The following is a 19,993-nucleotide window of genomic DNA, read 5'->3' as shown; positions in this document are numbered from 1 at the left end:
TTAATGGGAATTTGAGACAGACAGAATGAGATTGCGCTCCGCATTTAGGAACAGATCCATCACTTTTCTAACGGGACCCTTCCGGGATGCGCTCGGCCCCGCAGGCGCGGACGCCACGGGCGCGCCCCGCCGTCACAGAAAATGATTTCGGTTATAGGCGAGAGACGGGAGGGGGGGGATTTTGACCTGTCACCAGGTTTGTCCTTAATTACTGCAACAGCAGGGGAGCAAAAAAAAAAAAAAAAAAAGGCTAACATGCCCCCGATGCTGCATGTGCTGAAAACGGTCCAGCGTTCTGTCGCTGTGAATTTCCGGTGACATCCCGAACGTGATCGTTAAGAAAGGAGACTGGAAGGAGAAAAATGGATCGGCAGAGAGAGTCGGCAGTTCAGTCCAGCTGAGATCGTTGACCTAATCCCCCGAAGTGGGACTTTTCTCGGCTTTTTGCCACGGGTGTTGATTAGGCAGATCTTGCCCTCGAGGGATGTGCCTTGCACAAAACGAACGGTTTGCAACACTTAAGCTATGGTGGGGCTTGAATCTACTTATGATGCAAAACAGCCATAAGATGGGATCAACCATCTGAAATTATGGTGTATGTCCTCTTTCTGCAACATACTATAATGAGGATGATAATTAGCTCATGAGCATTCTAACGTCATCTAATCTGAACTATTAACAACTACCGGCATTTGTGCAATTATGCACAACAAATTTAAAAAAATCAATTCATTCTGATTCTCACTTTAACATTTTCACAGTTTCACAGAGAACAAATGTGAGGCTCAACCAAACCGATTGGCATCACCTATTCAAGACTAGCGACTGTTGCTGCGAGATCCAAGTTCTGTATGTCACAGATAAGCTCAACTACACAACTGTCTGTCTAGCTTAACAGTGTGTCACCTTTCTGATATATTTGATGAAAGTCCCCTTTGTTAGATGATGCCATTTGCTAGTGAGTGTGTATCCAACTACAGCACACAAGAGTGGGGGCCAAAGGTTATTTGTTAAGAACTGAATGAACACTGCTAGTGTTAAATCAGCACTGGAAATTTTACTGTGTACAGCCGTGTACAAGCGTTCTGGCAGGAAGGAAACCGTTTCCCGAGCCAGAAGAGTCTCTTCCTCAAGCACAACTGACAGCCTTTTCATTGCCAGCTTAATTTTCTCTCGCTATGTCAGATCGGGGTGGTGAACATTCCAGTCCTGATTTTGGGACTTCTTCCATAAAAAAAAAACAATGAATGGCTGGTCAACCCCCAACCCCTCCCCCACCCCCCGGCCCCTTCCCCTCATCATGCAGAGTTTTTAATTTTATGAATTTTTTTTAACTCCTTACTGACTTTTCTCCACTCAGCTTTGCCTTTATGACCCCCTCGCCATTACAGACCCCAAACACTTACGCACCGGGAGCCCCATTTCAGCCCCCCCCCTTTCCTCCAGAGTGCTCCTGCAACAGCTGCTGCCCCTGCTCCCATTAGTCCTTCAATTCAGATTGCAAATAAATAAGGGGGGGGGGGGAGCCTTGGATGAACACAAGGAGCTCAGATCTCTCTCTCTAGGCAAACAATATTTCGCAATCATTTCATTCCCGGAAATTGATTCCGCTCCGTGCGTAGGCTGGCTGTTTGAGGCAAACAGAATCGTAAACAATCCAAATGCAAATGAAAAAGCTTTGAGACATCTATGCCCTAATGAGCGAAACAGACAAAATCCCATATGTTTTGTACTGGCAAATTGAAAGCAACAGTTACTGATCGGGTTCTGAATGTAGTGTGAATTCATATGTACAGTAGAGGTCCAACCATCTTTTCATCTTCCCACACTTAAATGGCTATAAAATGGAAAGCTCATCAAATATAGGGTAGAGATAAGGTGCATCTGGGTAGGTCACATGGCTGGATCCTATAATCTCTAATGTTCACAACATTCTCTTGTGACCTTTTGATTGATTTTTGAAATTCAGAAAGATCTGCAGTTTGGTTCAGTTGGATCCTTGCAGTACACCAACCGACACAAAAACGAGCCTGCATATTACTTGTACTGTTTCTGCCACATATTGCAAAGCAAGTTTTTATATTTATTTATTCCTTTTTATAAAGATATTTATTGAGTTTTCATTCAGGTTGACAAATAGTAACAAATAGCATATAGAGTAAATACACACAATACCCTCCTCTCCCTTCCCATACTACACTATATTATAATTGTTGTACTCATTTTGCAACCATTAGGCCTTCATTTAGATTGGTCTAAAAATCTAACCAGCAGCAATCAGGATCTCATTAGAACAAAAAAATGTATTTCATAAATCTCCCTTCCACTGGCCCTCTACTTTGGTTTCATTTGCAACCAGCAATTATTCTTGTTTTTCTGCATATCAGAAACTAGGGCAAAATTCATTAGCACCACCCAGTCTTAAGCTACCCAACAGGGTTACCCAATGATGCACTAAAATGCGCACAAAAGAAGAAAAAAACAAAACTAATCCGTAATACCCAGATGTGTATAACACGCGAAAGAAATGAAATACTATTTTCAGAAACGAAGTGAGAAATAATAGCAATTTTCGTATCTTTTCATTTGGTAACCGACTCAATCATTTGGGTATTTTAAAATCCAATACAATCCGAGCGCATAAGATTATTTCAATTATTTCTGTCATGGTTGTTTGCCTCCAGCGCACGCTGATAGAAATGCGGTTTCATGACTTATTCAAACTACAAAAAGGAAAGGCCAAGTGATATATAAACCCGTCTAGACAGCCTGGAACAAGATTTATAATTCGCTTTCCTCTTATTTTTGCTTTTCTGGCCCTGACATCTTTCTCCGGGACTTCTCCTTCTCCCTCTCCTGTGATAGGAGCAGCAGGTTGTGACAAGCGGAGAAGCAATATTAGCAGAAAATTGAAAATAATTCATCCGTGCTGTTTTTTGGTATGACCTGGAACCAGATTTTTTATTGGTTTCTCGGTGGTACTAAAACCACGTGGCCTTTCTTTCTCTCCGCCCCCCTTCCCCCCCCCCCCCCCCCCCCCACACACACACAACACACACACCGGCCATTGTGTAAATTGACCAAACGGGGAGCCCTTGTTTCACCTCGTCATGTTGGATGTTATCTCCCATTCTCAAAATGGATTTTTGCTCTATATAACAAACCATTTGAAGCACTTGCATTGCATATTATGCACACAGGCAGATCACTGCAGCATCATGCAATACTGATTTTGTCTTTTCATTGGGGTTGATGTATATTTTTTTTATCCTGCCATTTGTACATCCTGTAGGGAACACCCTGTGTGCAGTTCTCTACTGAAGCATTTCTTGTGTAACATTGAAACCATCTATTTTTATTTAGCCAGATATGATTTATTCTCATAGGAAGGTTTGTATGTTCAGAAAGAAAACAGGACGTACATATTGCGCATGCAGATCACTTCACAGAAAGGCACTACTTCACTAAAACAGTTATTCTTTAGTCTCCGCTCTCCTTTATGTATAATTTCCCAGCCTCTGATTTGACTCTTTCAAACCATCATCAGAAAGAGCAGATCACTCATACAGATAAAAAGAAAGAAAATAAACCTTGATTTAGACCCTTTTCTTTTCAATTTCTTTTAAAGTCGCTGTTTCATTTTGAAATTTCCTCCAATCACAAAAAAAAAAAAAAAAAACTTTCCTGAACTAGAGCCCCGAACCGAACACCTTTCTTCCCTCCCAGAAGAAACAGGTCTAAAAAATTTTTTTTTTTTAAAGTGTGCAGTCAAACTGCTTATTTTCAGCTCGGCGCTGTTTTAGATCTCAGAACAAGCCCACAGGCGGTTTTAGCTGGAGCCCATTACAGCACAAGTGGCTTCGTGTTCTCCAGGTCCCCCGCAAGTGATCTCACGCAGTTGACAGTGATTTAAAAAGAACGCCGAGCTGTTGTGAATTCGGATGCTTTTCCGTTTTTTGCGGTTTACCTTAAAGACTCAGAGAGCGCCGCCTGTCTGGCAAACAGACAATGTATGTGAACTTCCAAGGGGGGTGATTAGGGGTGGCGGTGGGTGGCAGGAGGAGGGGAGAGGGGGATCGGGTTCGGGTTCGAAACTCCCGAAAAATACCACATGATCAGGCGGTCACTTCCGTGGTAAACTTTGCGGGTACCCGTTGTGGGTGATCTGTTTCCTCTGCCGCAGTGGCTGCTTTGATATTTATTTCAGTGTCACTCTCTACCATGCGTGTCAGTACAGCAGCTTGAATGGTCAGTTGGGGAAAAAAAGAAAAAAAAATACTTTTTGACAAAGTGATTCATCATCATAGCATGTAACTTACACTTCTGGAGGGGCTAGTGAAGGGACTGACTTTATGTATGACAGCGTTTTGAAACGGGTAGAGCTTACTATTTCCCCATTAAGATTTTAAGATGTTTTTTTATTTATTTTTTTACATTACCTATAACGAGCCAAAGCAAAGGACTTATTGGGTCAAGATTGGCCCCCAGACAATTGTTCTGGCATCCGTGTTTTATATCATCAAGCAAACCAGCAGCCACCAGCGCTTTTAGTATTTTTGTAATTAAACGGAGCGAAAAGCAATTTTACCATAAAATAAGGCCCAGTCTTTTTCATTAGCGGATTGATGATGATCCATGAGCCAATTCAATATTTACACACACAGGAAGGCCAATAAGCAGGCAGAAATCCCTCCCAAAATACATTTCTGGCTACGAGCCTAATGGAAAGTTGCCTGTGCCTTTCTTCCTAGACAGAATGCGCTTCTGAATGCACCCTGTGTCATTAGCCATTATAAGGTTGTGCGTATGTTAACTGGGATTACCTAGTGGATAATATTTTTTTAAATAAGAAAAAATATCCACAAGCTATAAAGTACACGGTGCACTTAATGTTAAATAGCATATGCCTAGCCTGTGACATAATTTATGTCTTTGTTTATACACCTGCTTCTGTTGTCCAGGGTGTTGGTACATCCATCCATACATCCATTATCTATACCCGCTAGCTCGCTATCACCGCATGCATTGGTGGGAGGCAGGAATACACCCTATCATTGTACAGCAGTTAAACGAACCGTCAGTAGCTCATTATCTCTGCCTGTTCAGGCCCTGATGCCTGATGATAATGTTTTTCATTGCCATTCAGCCGTATCCATAGTACTTTACCATTACTGTTTCGGGAGTAGCACACTTTCACACAACGGAGTGTACAGTACTCTTGGTTCCTGTCCACATTGAGGGCAATGAGGGAGGGTGGTGCCAGTAGGCCAGTAGGACATAGATGGGCTCATGCCAGTTATGCGCTCTCATTTGGAAAGCCAACAATAGCAAAACAAAAGATCAACATGGAGGAGATGCGTCTGCCTTGTTGAATTGAAAGGTCAAAGGACCACAAAGATGCATAAAAAAGTACAAATGTATAAACAGACCAACCTATACATATCCATAACTTACATAGCATAATATGACCATACGGTTACATTGAATAATATTGTGAAAAATCGTATCTAGATGACTGGGTGAAAAACAGGGTGCCTTTTCTTCATCATTATTATAAATTATCGCACAATCCGTGAGACACTGTTTAGCTGCTGCAGTGGTCTGATGATAGATGTTGATCTGATCGTTTTTAACATGCGATGCAAAAGGCTGATCTATAGGCCAATAACGTCTGAACGGAGAAATGCCATTTCGGCTGCGAAAGAAATTAAATTCCACCCGGCTCGTGTTATTACCGAATCCATTCTCCCCACGCCCTCAATAATTAACTAATATTTCCAAATCTGAGCCGGAGGTCCCTGACAGTTGTGTGAAATGGTGTTGGCTTTTAGGGTGCTTTGTGGCATCATTTGTTTCAGATAATGCATTGTGGGACACATTAGGGACCAGTGACTGTCAGTTGGGTAATGTCTAAATAATGTGCGGGATTAGCATGCGAGTGCCGTTCTCTCTGCTTCTGAAGGTTTTTTTTCTTTTCCTGCCGCCTGGCTTTTTGGCAGTGGTTGGACTGAAAAGCTTGAGGAGGAATCGAGGCGGTGTGGAAACTCCGGAGTTTATTATCGTTTTCATCATACAAGTTGTATTAAATTCCATTCCAATAGAAATGGCTGTCTGCCGGAGCCTCAGTTCATTTTGTGCTCTTCAAAATGGGACATTAAAAAAAAAAATGTTTCCTGTCCTCACAATGCTTGATGAGAAACTTGGGGAAAGAAAAGAGCAGTCTACTAATATTCTCCCCTTTCCCATTACATCCTGAAAATATAAACATAATGAATATAAAATATCTTTATTTTAAAGGTAAGCTTCCGATGTACTTTAGCCTCGGATTCTGCATTTGATATTGGATTCAGATTCGGTCTTTGATATTGGAACATTTTAGGTAATTTGAGTGTTCCAGACAGTGTTCCGACAGCCCATAATAAGGTGGTGTCCGCTCCCCAGACTGGTCATCTGTGTATTTCTCGTTGCCTGGATTCCAGGCCCCGTGGGACTAAAGAGATTTACAGAACCCCCACATCACCTCCTTCATAATGGCAGAAAGAAGGGTAATACTATGGGTAAATGTGCAAGGGCTGCACGATGATAAATTCCTTTGACTGTGTGACTTATGTATGTTAGGGCCAAGGGTTCGCCTGTCAAGAGTTAATATTTACGGATATTTTCAACACCCTGTTTACTCCACTTGCTGACAAAAGACAAACGTTTATTGAGTCCAGAAATGGCTTCAAAAAAAGTGTGTGTCTAAAAAAATGGAGAATAAAAAAAGTATTTTATAAATCAAATATGACTGCTGTCTGCTCCAAGCACTGAGTCCAAGAAATTAAATGCCCACAGATAATTTATTTACACATAAAATGCTTGATAGCATTTTTGAGGCCATTTCATGCAATCTGAATGAAATTGATTTTGATTGAAAGACTTGACTTGAGTTGGTTTAGCCTGTGGCTTTAAGGGACCGTAATAAATTCCTAATAAAGTTCTGTTTGTCCATGGGCATGATTGCCGTGATGAATGGTGTAATTATAAGCCCCAGGGGCCGTTGTGAACACAATGCCAAAAGGAAAATGGTTTGTCCTGATTGGGTCTTTGGCAGGAGTCTAACAGTTTAACAATGTTTTCCTTCCTAAATTTGTGTGATGTAATTAACAGCATAAGACACATCCCTCATGAGCGATCTCATTTAGAAGTGTTACGGATATTATAGCACAATTTTTTTTTTTAATTTTACGCATTAAAAAAAATAATCACTGAGATTCAATTATGTAGATGCCACCGTGGCTCTCTTTGTGTGTGTGTGTGTGTGTGTGTGTGTGTGTGTGTTCTGTGTATGCATTTGTCATGGAATTATGCACATGTATTGGGCACATGATTTGCAATAACCCAGATATTAATGCGATGTACATTTTAAATAACAATATTTAAGAGATAATCAGTGCGCCTGGGGTATTCTAAACAGGCTGCGGTTTGGATTATTATTATTTTTTGATAGAAGAAGAAGAAAAAGAATCCAGTACTCTGTACTTACTTAATTGCAGATGGCAGTTAATTATGCTCTGGGGTAGCTTTGATTCAGGGACACACACACACACACACACACATTAAATGATAATAGGCGGATGATAGCTAATTAATCCGTGTACATTTCGCGAGAATACGGAAAGGCCGACGATCATTCTAACAAGGCTCGCGAAATTACCCCTGAAAAGGATAACCGTCAATTTTCCGTCGAGTCGCTGAGCAGCGAGGGCTCGGCGGCCAAACGTCTCCATTTTCTCCGCGCTCCCTGACGCGCCGCGCGGAGGCAGCCAGGCGGTCGTCACGACGATCTCCAACGGCCGTAAACGCGTCGGGAATCGCGTCGCGCCTCCTCAAAGGTCAAGCTATAAATCCTCGCCCGGTATTCCCCTAATGGAGCCCCCCAGCCCCCAGCCCCCAGCCCCCCACCCCCATCCTGGGCCCAGTCTACGCACGGTCGCAGGTACTGATACCCGGCTGATAAAGTTGACGGACGGTTATGGTCGAGTCTTTAAGTCGTCTGTCCCCCTCCCTCCCTCTCTCTCTGTCCCTCTCTCTCTCTCTCTCTCTCTCCATCTCCCTCATGTATCTCTGTTCTTCTGTATCTAACTTACATTCTTACTTTCATTTCCCACCCACATAATTAGGGGAATCGCTGTCAATGCGATATGATTAATAGACTCTTTGCGTCTCCTGGTCTTTGTTGTTTGTCGTCTCCCTTTTGGACGTGAAACTGTGCTGCATTAAAACCCCCCCCCCCCCCCCATGTGTTCATCTCCAGCTCCCGCATGCATGCGACAGCCCTGCTACCTGATCCCCCCCTTATTAGCACAATCAGTCTGTGCTGCGAGTGCTTGTGTGAGCATGTTGACTGGGGACCACTGCTGAAATAATCACACAGACCGTTTTGTTTATATCGCTAACATCTAGGATCTCTGAACAGAATTGCCATTAAAAGCTAAGTTCCACAGCGCTCCAAGAAACGCCTTTCTACTTTTACCTGATGAAAATGCCAAATCGACAGCGTTTGAAAAAAAGAAGTCCTCATTCATATGCCGTTGCTGTCATTTTGACATTGAAGTAATATTTTTTTCAGACTATTATTTTGTCTTGTCTGTTTCTGTTTTTTTTTTTCCTTTTTAGCACGCTCAATTTCCCATTTATAATGAGTCTTCCAAAGACCGAGCCCCAAGTTAACGTCACGGGTAACACTTCCAATACTGAACTGAGGCTCAGGCTCATCTTTCTTGTTTCTGTTTGAAAGACAGGCCTCCAGCAACACCAGCCGCATTTAGTCTCTTTAAAGTGTTAAGTGGAAATGTGCAATGTTCTTTTTTTAGACCCATCACAGACGGGGAGTAATTCACATGCGCTGCTATGATTAAAACCTTTGAGTTTGTATTGGTGTGCTGCAGACGGGAGCAAAACACTGTTCTACTCACCGAGTGACGGATTCCAAAAGGCATTTTTAGCGTTTTCTTTAGAAGGGAAGTGTCAGTGCTCGTGAAATGTTTTGAGCCATTTGTAGTCCCAGGAAAGAAATACGGCTATTTATTTATTAAAGTGTAAGAGCTCAAATATAAATAAGCTTCCCAAAGCAGCAAACATCAGCGACTCCAGAGGGAAAATATATTGATGGGATTTTGAATAGGTAACTACCTGCATATACAATGTTCATCGCTGTGGCATTACACATTCATTTTAAGTATATACAAGGTATATGCATATGAATACAGGGATTAAATGGCATTAGGTGGCTTTTGCAAAGCCTGCAAGAGGACATGCCAAAAATGCACATTATCATCTTGTACCCTCAGACTGCTAATTTCACCCCTAAAATGTATGAGTAATTGAATTTCTAATTTTAGAATTCATGTTCAAGTTTTTTGACCCACAGAAAGTTCTCTGACATTATTCCTCAGGAAAACCCTCGTTTTGGCTCAGGCTAGTCGAGCTCATGAGCGCTAAATTGTACATTAAGTGATCAAAACAATCTAAATTTCATGTTTTGTTCACTATCCCGTGATATGGAAAAACCACAGTAAAAAAAGCAAGTTACATTGTGTTCCCAGCGTGAATAAGAAAAAGCAAGTAAGGAGTTGTTAACCCTGTATACTCAAGGTCACAGGTTAAAATCTCCGGTAGGACACTGCCGCTGTACCCTTGAGCAAGATAGCTAACCATTCCACTTCTCGATGAACGAGCGAGAAGGTCATTCCTATCTGTTGTGTTTTACATGTTAAGAGGAGTTTAGCCATCTGTCTAATCGCGTTTAAAAGCCTGTGCTCATGACAGGATAGTGAAAAGAAGTGGACTTTTTGGGCAGGCGACGCACTCAAACTGCCCCGGAGCGGCACAGATTCCGGCGTCTTTGTGCCGACGCACTTCGAGACGACCAGCGATGGCAGGCGACCAGTTAGCCGAGCCCCCGAGCCAAAATTTCCCAGCGCTCCGGCTCGTTAAAATCTTCCAGATCGTCAGTCGGCGCAGCAGCTGCCAGCGCACGCATGAAAACTTTAAAACATTTTAAAAAGCGCGTGTCACTCGGTGAAAGAGGAAACGGTCGTGGGGGCGAACACGCCGGACGGGGAAGCCACCCTCGAAGAACCGCGACCGGAGGCAGAAGGCAGCTGCCGCCACGGTGAGAAATTTAATTCTCGAAAACAGCTGCCGAACGCGACGGCGAAGCGTTTGAGAGTCACACCAGCGTCAAAGTCGCACCTCGGGGCGAAGATAAACACGCAAGTGATGTCATCCAGGAGCAGTGTCATCCAGTCGCAGTATGGCGCCAGTGTTGGGAAAAATAGCCTGCAACACCTTCTTCCCCCACACCCGCCAGAAACAACCGTCGCTGCTGCGGCGAGGCCTTCGACCGATGAGGGAATGAGCAGCTTCATTCAGGTTCAGCCCTGCTGCCCTTACGAGTCGCCAACCAATTTCACACTGCCTCTCGCCCCAATGCATGCTTGTAGTGTAGCACAGTGGGTAAGGAACTGGGCTTGTAACCGAAAGGTCGCAGGTTCGATTCCCGGGTAGGACACTGCCGTTGTACCCTTGAGCCAAGGTACTTAACCGAAATTGCTTCAGTATATATCCAGCTGTATAAATGGATACAATGTAAAAATGCTGTGTAAAAAGTTGTGTAAGTCGCTAAGAGCGGATAAGAGCGTCTGCTAAATGCCTGTAATGTAATGCATGCTGGGATAGGCTCCAGCACCCCCCCCCCCCATCCCCCTCCTCGACCCTGACCAGGATAAGTGGGTACGGATAATGGATGGATGGATGTCAATGTATTTGCACTGCAATGGAGATGAAAAAAATGCCACTGGCTTATTTTTTGATGGTCCAAATTATGAAAACGGGGGATTTGAATTATGAAACTGAGGGGTCCAATGACTAATTTTATAGTTTGAATTAAGAGGGATATTTAAAAATAGTCTTTGTGCAATAAACAGTTATATAAATGCTGCTATAAAGGCTGATCCTTTAGAGTTTCTTTTTTCTTCCCTTTGCTTTGAAAGTTGCTGAGAAGTGACCTTGTCCACTAGAAATCTGACCAATATTACTCTGAAAAACACTCAGAGAGTATTTGAGCTTTATGTGAGCTGTGAACCGGTCGTCCCTGAACAGACCAGGCCTCCGCAGAGTCAGAAAGGGCACTTGCTCTGGAATTCAGTTTTTTTTTTTTTTAAATGTGGATGAATTAAATAAATAAACAGATATCCGTGCCATAGAAATCAGATGATCTTTCAGTGGCCAGACATTTTGTTGATGTGTTTTTATTATGCTGTCAAAGGCAGAATGAAAAATCTGAGAACTGTCTCAGTGCCACGGGGCGACGGGCGATCTTTCAGACGATATCAAACTTCAGACCCAGCGACTCTGTTTCCATCTTTAATGTTTTTAATGTTCGCAGACCGTCTGCTGGAAAATGGCAAAATGTCAAGGTTACCCAGTTCACGGAGTAAAGCTCTCCATTCGAACACAGCTTTAATTTACACTAAAACAGACCATACACTACTGAGTTACGTATCTCTAAGATCCTGCCGAAACTGTAAATCTGAGGAACAGACTTCTTTTGAAAGCAAAATATTTGCGTTACAGTTGTATGTGCACAGATTATGGTGTCCATATATCTGTGTGCATTATTTGGCACGTGAGAGGTATCTTACCCTAGGCTAATCGCACTGGGGTGATATCAGGCAAAGTACTCTACGAGGGAGAAAGTTCAAACTCAGTATGCAGACTCACACCGACGACGGGAAATTATCCATCACTGATGGTTTCTCTCAGAAAATTGCCTCAAAAGCTGAACATTACCATCGTAGCACTTCAGTGAGGAACGTTGTGTGCTGTGCATTTTTTACACCCGCAGAAAGTCAGTTGTGAGCGTTCATTTTCAGTAGCTGAACATTTTCAAAACTCGGCCACCTTATACCCTTCTCACCGCATTTCCGTAATGTCGTAAGAATGTTTAGAAATCACTGTTAAAACACATTAACGCTGATCAGTATTATTGAGATGATGTTGTGAATTAGGTGGAACTTGACTGGTGATCAGTTGGTGGACTGTCACAGGTGCAGAGGAAAATGTCCAGTGTCAAGTCAACTCTTCCAGAGTACATACAGTATGGTCTCGTGCAAGGCGGCAGTGTAGTCTAATGAGTAAGGTTGTGTAATGGTCTTGTAATGTAAAGGTCACAGGCTCGATTCTCAGTTATGGCACTGCCATTGTACCCTTGAGCAAGGTACTTAACCTGAATTGCTTCAGTATATATCCAGCTGTATAAATGGATGTAATTTAAATGCAATGTAAAAAGTTGTGTAAGTTGCTCTGGATAAGAGTGTCTGCTAAATGCCTGTAATGTAATGAGTAAGTCCATAAATATTCGGTTGGAGTTGAATTAACACTAGACCTTTTACTGTATGGTCGATGAGAATGGAATCATCCATCGTATCTCAGAACAGTTCCTCTGAGATTAGAGGCAAGGCCAGCATGTAAGCAGATGAAACACACCACATTTAAATGATGTGCAACAACACCACTCTAGATTTGTTTTCACTATACGGCACAGAGATCTCTGTTAACAATTTCCAGTCATCCAACAGATTTTTTAATTGGGTATGGCATAAGAAAAAAAAATTATCATCTTGTTAAGATTTAATAAAATATACAAACTACATACGGTAGATATGAAAATGCAAAAAAAAAACCGATTGAAGAGTAACAGGAGGGCACATGTTTCAGGCAGCCAGGGCATCTGGATCAGTAAAATGTTAAAAACCAGTTTAAATTTTAAAAAAAGAATTCCTTTGATATATGAACCTCTGTTCCTAATCCAAAGGGCTGAAATAAAAGCACAATCTGTTACTAATTTTTTTTTTTTAATTGTTGCATGGCGTAAAATACTTGACTGAAGCGCCGACAGTGTCTTTGTGATTAGTCTGTGTGCTTGTGGAGATGCTTGAGAGTGAGTGATATAAGGCTGCCATCAGCAGTTAACATCATTTCGCTGATGAAGGCTCGGAGATGAAAATGCTGAGCCCTTTTCTGAATGTGCTGATGATTCATTACACTACATAACACTATCTTCTGTCTGCCCCCCCATACCCACCCAAAATTATCTATGGGGTGCAAGTTCAATAGTCCTGTGGACAAATATTCTAATGGTGGACAACTGTTGGTGGTTAATCCCACTGCTGAAGCCTGTATGCATCTTTGACTCAAAATAAATGCATTTGTTTCAATACAAAGTTTTTATTCATTTATTTTTTAACTTTTATTTAATGTGTTTAGTCGCCAAACATGCCACACAGTGTTACTGAAGAAAAATAAAACACTCTAATCCCTTGAATTTAATTGTGAGCCAAATTCAATAATAAATATTTAGCGAACCTGCAATGTTTGAGGCCTACATCTTAGACTTCATCATTAAAGATGAACCAGACTGAGCAGATTAGTAAAATGGAAGGGGATATAGCCAGCCTTGTTACTTTTCTGTGAAAAAAAGGATGAAGGAATAGTGTGGATGCATCAGCTTCATCACAGAAGATAGGGATTTACTGCGTATTCAGCACTATGACTATGAGTTAGCTGTGACTGTACAAACAACATTATCACTGTAATTAATCATTATTTTTATCATTGGAATAATATATCATTATTCAAGATAATGTTTGCCTGGCGGCTATGAGAAAATGGGACTTGGAGTGATTTACATATTTTTGTCATTACATTTATCCTTATCAGTGTTTGCAGGGCTTTCAAAATGTATGAGGCCATTATATGTATGCAATTTCTGTGAGAAAAAAAAAAGACAAAAACTAAATTGAATCTTTAGATTTTTCATCAGGCAACACTGATGTTTTATATTTAAGCATTCACCGCTCCGCTTGACATACTGAAAAATACCAATCAGATGTAACTCATTTTCTTTGTCCGTCAAAGTCCACGCTATATATAGCTCAATGCTATCCACATTAATTGGAGCCCTTCATCTTAGATCAAACAAATTGGTACAGTTTGATTGAACTCAAACCTTACGAGTGGCCTGGGGGCTCATGTATGGGGACTCTAACTATAGAATCCCTCTAATGCTTGCCCTCCAGATACAACATATCTTACTTTCCAATATAATGGTCCATGGCCATTCGACCACACGCTTATTCATGCTAGCGGACGCTAGGACTTACAGTATTGTACACAATTTTATTCCTGCAGATTGCCGGTCTGTAGTGTATTTCTGCTTTGTCTGCTGGAATGCGGCATAGATTTATATATTTTTTTATTATGCAATGTGACATGTGTTATGCAATAACATGAAAAAAAAAAAACATGAAAGAGTTATACAGAAATGCATGCAATAATACAGCAGCTAGAAAAATCGAAACTTCAGTCCAGAATGATTAAGTTAGACTTTTCTTCCATGCGTGAGATACTCAGGTAGATGTGAAAACTTTCTCAATGTCTGGGAGGAAGAAATTATTTTTTTTCTTTTATTACCGGATGTAGGTTAGATCTGGAGGGTTTTTGCTTTAACGTCTTTCATCGGGGACTTGCCGAGCTGCACTCAGGACAAAAACCATTTTGAGGTAGTTATATATAACTGAGACTTCCAGACATTTTCAGCACCTACTTGTTAATGCCATCATCTGTACTATTTAAGATGCGTGATTTATGCAGACGAATACAGAAGAGAATGTATGAGTCACTCAACTATTTACCATCGTTAGTTTCTGGCGCCACGCCCAGCTCTCGAGAGATAACGCAACCATCAGCTCCTGCCAATAGCCAATTTGTTGTTTTTTTTTTGTTTTTTTTGTAAAATCCCAGATGGGAGGTGGTTTTCAGTCCTTTTGAGTTTTAATTTGAGGGCCTACCCCTCTCCTTCCATGTCTCTTGCTTTGGTCCCACTTTTCTCTTAGAAAGATGGAGCCTGGTGTTCTGGTTCATTCACATATAGCTTTTGATAGACTTCGGAGTTAAACTTTCTTCTTTGATTTAATTGACAATTATAATTGCGCTGTTAAATCTAGAAATCTTAAATAATCACTGTTCAGGCAAGAACTGTCACAACGAAACACCATCCACTCAATTCTCTGTTTGAGGACAAAGTTACTTAATTCTGCTATACATTTAAGAATGTTAATTTGAGTCTTATGTGGGCTAAAATGTATCTGAAATCTAATTCTAAATCTAATCTAAATCTAGTTTAATTCTGTTTGCAGATGTAGCTGTTGTAGCCGTGGTAATGTTGCTAAAAGGAGTTATTATTATGTGAATAATTTCAGCGGACCATTTTGACGAGATAAAAATATCCAGTAACCCCACCCCAGTTACCGGGTGTCAGATATCAAAATGTCCAGTAGCCAAAAAATAAAAAATAAATTAAAAAACGGCACATTTTGTGGCAATTACTGAGATGTCTAATCACACAAAACTAGTATTAGCAGACGACCTCAGTTATCTACTTCCTCTCCCCCAAAATACAGTAGGAAATTTAATCCGGCAAATTTACTTTACAGCCAGGTGAAAATTACCGACATAACAGATTCTCAGAGGATTAAAGTCATAGGTAGTAAAAGGTAATAATTCCAATTACAGAACATCTTTTGGTAAAACTAATCTCGTCAGAATGGGGTTTAAGGAAAGGCATGGAATTCAAAATGCAAGCAAGCCTTCGGCCCTGATCACTAACCGCCACAAAAAAAAAGAAAACTAAAAATAAAATAAAAATTCAGTGTGATGACATCACAAGTAGAAAATATATTCAAAATATTTTTTTCAATTTTTTAAAATTTTTATTTTTTTAACGTGCCATCTCTGATTTTACCTGAATCTGGAAATGTCCCACCTGCGTGCTCATACACGCCCCCTGCTGTCAGCTGGGGAGTGTGGAGACGACTCGCGGTTCTCCTGCGAACCACACGGGGTCAATCTGCTGCTTCTTTTCACACCGCAGCCGAGCAAAAACGTATTTATTTTTAAAACGATATTTCTATGTACACATTCAAATAAACCGAAGATTTCATAGAGTATTTGAAATAAACTGTAAACCAAACAGAAAGACCAATGAACTGTCGGCTTTCCCTACCGACAGCAGTGCATTTTCTGGAACCCTGAAATGGTGGTTTGGGTCAGGGACTGACTGGAGAGGCTATGAATGGCGATAGGCTACCCTAATTTTAGCTGATGGTAGTAAAAAGGCCAGCAGTGCATTCGAAGCCACTGTTGAGTGCCCTGTTCAGTTCTCGTTTTAGAAATCGTTGTTTTATATTAAGCTTCCTTTTGCTCTTCGGTTGTTGCCTTCAGGTTATGGTGCTGGTCTTTGAAGGGGGCTCTTTTGTGCGTGTTCAATCTTGTCTTCGCCACGGAACCATCTCAGTCCTTAGTGCTATATTTATCCGTTGCTTTTCCCTTTCTTCCCGTACAGCCTGCTCGTTTTGGTTTGTGGAAAGAAAGAAGGAAAAGAAGAGGGGGGGAGAAAAAAGGATTCGGCGCCAAAATGACAAGTTGCAAGCCTGTTAGCTGAAAGATAGCTCCCCACATCATTGTAGCCCGGAGCACTGGGAGTGCAGAGAAAAAGAATGTGCTGTTTCCATGAGCACTGCAACCTGCTGCCATACGAGACTGCAAGGGAGAAAATGCATTGGAAACCATAGGTAAGAGGGATGCTGGGTAACTCTGCTGGGTGGCTCATTCGGTCATGCCCCTGTGCTGCGGTGTATGGATGAGCCCGACACAGTGAAATGTCCAGTGTTTATTCAACACTTAACAGTGTTAATTCAAAACTGTACCAGATAATGACTCTGGCCAGCGTGGGACCAAATGTTATCTGTTAAAATTGAATTAACACTGGTCGTTTTACTGTGCACAGTCTCGGTTCGAATCCAGCTGGAATTGTTCAAATGCTGGATTGTGCCTCCATAGGGCGACGGGCAGCTGCCGATCGCATTGGCCGGGGTATTTGGAGGGTTCCATTAGGTAGGGGTAAGCGTAGATAAATATTTCTTCCCAAATACTGTATATTAGGTTGAGTAAGATTATATTTGTATTTAGCTGTGATGTTTACTGTCAAGAGAAAGGTTTGCTGAATAACACTGAATAATGCTTGATTTACCAGAGTTTTATTGCTAATTTCTTTTGTTAGATTTTATTATAAAGAATCTTTAGGGGTGCCAATAATATTGACACCTGTGATTTTGAGACCTGTGCAATGTTGACCCCAGTATGTTTGAGTGTGTCTTAACAGAGAGCAGTTACCACGGGTCCATAATAGATCAGGTGGGCTGCGGGCTGGGGTTTCTTATGAAAGGAGTGCATGATGGGAGGTCTTACTCTTATTAATCTGTGGAGTGTGACAAGCTCAGATCTCAATCCGCCGCGTAATAATTGACCTTTAGCTGTCTTTAATTCCGTGATGAAAACAGCAACGGGGGGTCCACAGTGTGAGTCCACCTGAGCGGGGACAAAGAGGCCTGGGCCTGGCAGGCTCGCCTGCAACCAGTCCAATTAAACACCTCGCTGTGGCAATCTCATCATTTGAAATAAAAACCCTGCCTTTGAATGTTTTCATGAAAGTGTCATTGATTTCTGACTATTTCAGTGCAAAGTTCACAAACGTTTAGTCATATTAAAAAAAAGAGGAGGAAGAAAGCCATTGTTTTGCAAGTGTGATTTAAAAAATTTTTTTTCCAGACTTCATAGCGAATGTTCTCACTGGTCCTTGAAATCAAAATGGCAGATTATTAGCTTGCTAACACAGAAACAGAATTAATTGGTAGCTTAATCATCTTTTAAACCCGTTGATTAAATGTTATATTCAAATAATCCACAGAATCCATTGTTTGCGGTAGGATTACTTTTAACCCTGTGCATCCTTGACCACATTAATTGGCGAGCCAATCCAGGCTGCAGTTGTGTTAAGTGCTTTTCTTTCTGATGCACTCTGTACCATTGAAACCTAGACTGATTGGCAATGTACGCCATTTCACTGTTTTTTCAAAACATGATCAAAGCCATGTAGAATAATGGAAATACGGGCCATCCAATAAAATAACAGGACATATACAGTTTTATGGCAGTTTTTTCTCAAGCGGCATCTCTCCCAGTCAATGCTTTCACCATTTTGTTTGCGGGCTACATTTACTGTATATTTTTATTGACAGTGTTGGATGGGTTAAGGGCATATGCAACTCGATCAAAGCCACTGGATGAATCCCTTATCTCTTTGAAGATGGCTTTGGCTTCCCGTATTGAGATAAGGGTTGGGATTCAGCCAACATTTGCCTTTAACTTACGTTGAAAATATTTTTTTCCCATGGACATACAGTTTGGTGAGTTCAGCGATCATTAAAACAAACTCAAATTGAGTTTGCGGGGGAAAAAAACGGTTAAAAGTTGCATTTAATAGTAAAAGATAAAAACAAATGTTGATTGATTACATGCCACGGCAGCTGTAAAAGGTCAGTGCCAATGAATATTCGGTCTCATTAAATTATTAGCGTTCATGGTTATGATGCATTGGTCAGACCACTTATGCCAAAAGGTCTGTTTGAGTTGCACATTTTCAAGGTTGCTAAATTCATTTCAGTGTTCACCATAGCACAGAAACATATAAAACCATGGGAAAATATGACTTTCCACTAGTTAAAAGAAAATGTGGAGTTAATGAATTAATTTTCTTTTATTGGTTTCACTTTATTATATAAACAAAACACCAGGGCAAAGTCAATTGTGTTCCTTATAAATGAAGTCTAATGTGTTTACTGCCATGGCTTAGAGACACAAAAATTTGTATTTGGACTCCATTGTTCATGCAGTTGCATGAACAGGTTCCTTTAGGCTACCTCCAGCAAGCTATTGTAAACAAAAGGCCTGTACCTCGGCTCATACAAATGAGGTTGTTGATTTGGAAATACACAATATTATTAGCGTGTGAAAAAAACACCAAAACGCTGTTAAATCATATATCAACATTCTAGTAATGTCCACTCATTGACTTGCGGCTGTCCGTGCTTTAACGCTAAATAGAAACAAGGCAAGCGACTTGTATTCTGTTAGAAAAAAAAAGCGGTTTTATTGGTCTGTTTAGTGCCTCAAGGCATTAAAGAATACTTCTGGCGCCAGAAATTGGAATGAGAAACATCCGTCAGAATGAAGAAGCCTTTGGTCTGTTGTGTATTGTTTTGACTGCTGTCATCTTCAGGAAGTAGACGCTCTGTACTGGCTAACCAATGAGGTGGCTGGTTTCCGAGGTCACAGACTCAACCCCGGGAACAAATCAACCCACTTTGTGTTCTCAGAGGCGCGACACACACTTTTGAATTTTGAATTGTCGCCAGTTACCGAAACACAGGGGGGACACGGAGATAAGCGTGACGGCTCGCAATTCAGTGCGCTTTTATTACCCAGGATATAGAACTCACGCCGCAGATAAATAGGAAAGTGAAATGAAATTGAAATTGAAGATGAGAATTCATAAATGTCACCGTCGAGCCGATACGCGCTGACAACATCCTTAAACCGTTTTCACGAGGGTATTGCTACCAGGGCTGTCTCAGCGTAACCAGGACGAATCGTACCCAGAACCGCCTCCGCTTTCCGTTTGCGTTCATTATGGCGATTCAAAAAAAATTAAAACACGACTATGACAATTCCACCTGCTCCCCTGTGTTATAGGATGTACCGTATATAATCGTTATTGCATGAACCGTAATGAAAATGTACACCCTTTATTAAATGTGAAAGGTATTGCAGTGCCCCTCTCCTCTTCACTTCGACTGTAGTTTTCCAGTTTAACGTCTCATTCGCTCACGTCATCTGCACTCACGTTAGGAGCACTGCAGCCCAAGTGTGGGCACTCCACCAGTGCACTTACACTGGTATACAGCACCAGTGACTATTTCACACTCAAAACGCAACATGATGCAGCATGAGAGCATGGGCCAATCAGAGGAGAGGCATTACATTACATTGC

At 41.4% G+C, this 19,993-nt stretch overlaps 1 long non-coding RNA gene across 3 annotated transcripts in view; it reads left to right on the top strand.

The window, feature by feature from the left end:
- The window catches only part of LOC135258862 (uncharacterized), a 67,310-nt gene extending 49,729 nt beyond the window's left edge, over positions 1 to 17,581 (top strand). For all 3 annotated transcript variants that reach the window (XR_010331112.1, XR_010331114.1, XR_010331113.1), the window contains one exon: positions 16,448 to 17,581. This is a non-coding gene — a long non-coding RNA (uncharacterized LOC135258862). The remainder of the gene's footprint in view (positions 1 to 16,447) is intronic.
- The last annotated feature ends 2,412 nt before the right edge of the window (positions 17,582 to 19,993 follow it).

Source organism: Anguilla rostrata, chromosome 7, assembly GCF_018555375.3.
Source record: "Anguilla rostrata isolate EN2019 chromosome 7, ASM1855537v3, whole genome shotgun sequence".
Taxonomy (NCBI): Eukaryota; Metazoa; Chordata; class Actinopteri; order Anguilliformes; family Anguillidae; genus Anguilla; species Anguilla rostrata.
This window is presented reverse-complemented; position numbering and strand designations above follow the sequence as displayed.